The following is a 1,854-nucleotide window of genomic DNA, read 5'->3' on the forward strand; positions in this document are numbered from 1 at the left end:
GTGACTCGATGAAGCTGAATGTTAAAGGTTCGTTTTCTACCCCTGGAGCTCTATTCGTGGTAGACAGAGGTAAGCATTTTGGATTTTCATTCATTGTAGGCCTAAACAATGATTGTGAAGTTGTTGTCAAAGATATCTTGTAACAAATATACTGATCCTGCTACAAAGTGTTTCTGAAATGCGTCAAGGGGAGGCCTATCTGAGGTTCTTACAGTGGTTACTTGGAATGAAGTTATGCAAAAAATGCATCTTAATATTTAGCCTACATTGTAAAATCGACCAGTATCAACAAGAAGCAATCACTGCACAATTCATTCACAAGGTTGGAAGAATCGTAAGTTTAGTGTGTAATACCTTTTTGATTCCCTGGGCGAAATTGATCTGTCATTAAGTAATCGGGTGTATTTTATGATTTACATTCAAAATGTATTCTTTGTATATCTGACACCAACATTTCATACAGGAAGCAGTCTGGCTCCTCTTCCCCTGTCAGAGCTGCCGTCAAGCTGTGGATATACCTTGAGAACGACACAAAGAGATTTGGTCTTGGTTGCACCTTATGATGGATGTTTCGTCTCTCTTGAGGTTTGATTTTCAAGCTTGGTGATGTCAATTTCACCAATTGTAGTTTCACAATTTTCTTTTTACTTCAATGGAATTTTCATCTACCAACAGGAAGAGGGCTATGTTCTTTCACTACATTGGTGGGGTATACCCGTGAGAATGTCTTGCCCTGTCAGGAGACAGTCTCTGTATAATCCTCCTAGGGTAACCTGCAACACTGCAGGAATGGTTGTGAACACGGACTGGGCTTCTCCAGTCCAAAAAATCCAAGTTAATTGTATGTATTTCTCCATGGAATGTTTGGTTTAAAGGAGCAATGTGTTGGATTAAGTGATATCTAGTAGTAAGGCTGCAGATTCGAATCCCCTCTATCCCTTCTCCCTTTCCCTGGACTAGGATAAGATACAGTGACCTGTAAATTGCCCTTTGGTACTTGTAAAGTGATGTCATTTTCTATCTCAGCATTGTGTAGCCAAGTGAGGTGGTTCCTTGATACCCTTTTAATAGGTTGTATTTAGTCTGTACATCTATAGGGCCTAGCTAAGATGGTGATTATGATTGTTGATTGAAAATGTGTCCTATCAAAAGCAGTTTGTCCATTCTGGGCTACTGTAGAAACATGAACCTTAAACATTGCGGGCTGGTTGGAAGCTGACCCCATCCCCATGTGGATATAAAGGGCTCATTCTAAGCTAACGAAATTCCACAATTACTGTCCTGGGATTCTAAACTAATTAAAACCTTTATGAATATTCAATTCTAATTCTGCCATGTCTGTTCAACTAAAGGCCACTCAATTCTACACATTGCAACTTTCAAGTAGACCGACCTTTAGGTGACATGATTTGTAAAAGCTCTAAGGATTTGGCTTTTTGTTTTCAGTGAATGGTCTGTGGAAACCCCTGATGGAGGTCTTGCCAAGATGTGGCTTTGGCTTTGAATTTGCTTCTAATGCTGGAGGTGCAGCTATTTCTATTCGCTATGCCCCCTGTTTGGGAGTGAAGGTATAGTTCCACACCTTGTTCTTTTTTTAGTTGGATGCCTCTTATTTCAACATTGTTGAACACTGCAATATTTGTGTTGCAGGATGGGATGTTCACTCTAGGACTGGCTGGGGATGGTGCAGTTAAAGTTTCGTGTCCAAGCGTACACATTTTTGATGACCCAAGCAAAGGTGTTCTTCCAACTGTGGCTCCCTTGAAATACCCAAACAATACTCTGACTGGTACTCTAGTAGGCCAAGAGCAAAACTCCCTTCATCAACCACCAAAAGCCCAAATAACAGTGACA

The 1,854-nt window shown here is 40.6% G+C and overlaps 1 long non-coding RNA gene across 1 annotated transcript; it reads left to right on the top strand.

Moving 5' to 3' along the window:
- Positions 1-462: 462 nt before the first annotated feature.
- LOC307086046 lies at positions 463-1,569 on the top strand. Its single transcript, XR_013812414.1, has 3 exons — positions 463-585; positions 676-841; positions 1,447-1,569. It is a non-coding gene; the product is annotated as an uncharacterized lncRNA (long non-coding RNA).
- Positions 1,570-1,854: the final 285 nt, after the last annotated feature.

This window comes from Pollachius pollachius (genome assembly GCF_949987615.1).
Source record: "Pollachius pollachius genome assembly, chromosome: 14".
NCBI lineage: Eukaryota > Metazoa > Chordata > Actinopteri > Gadiformes > Gadidae > Pollachius > Pollachius pollachius.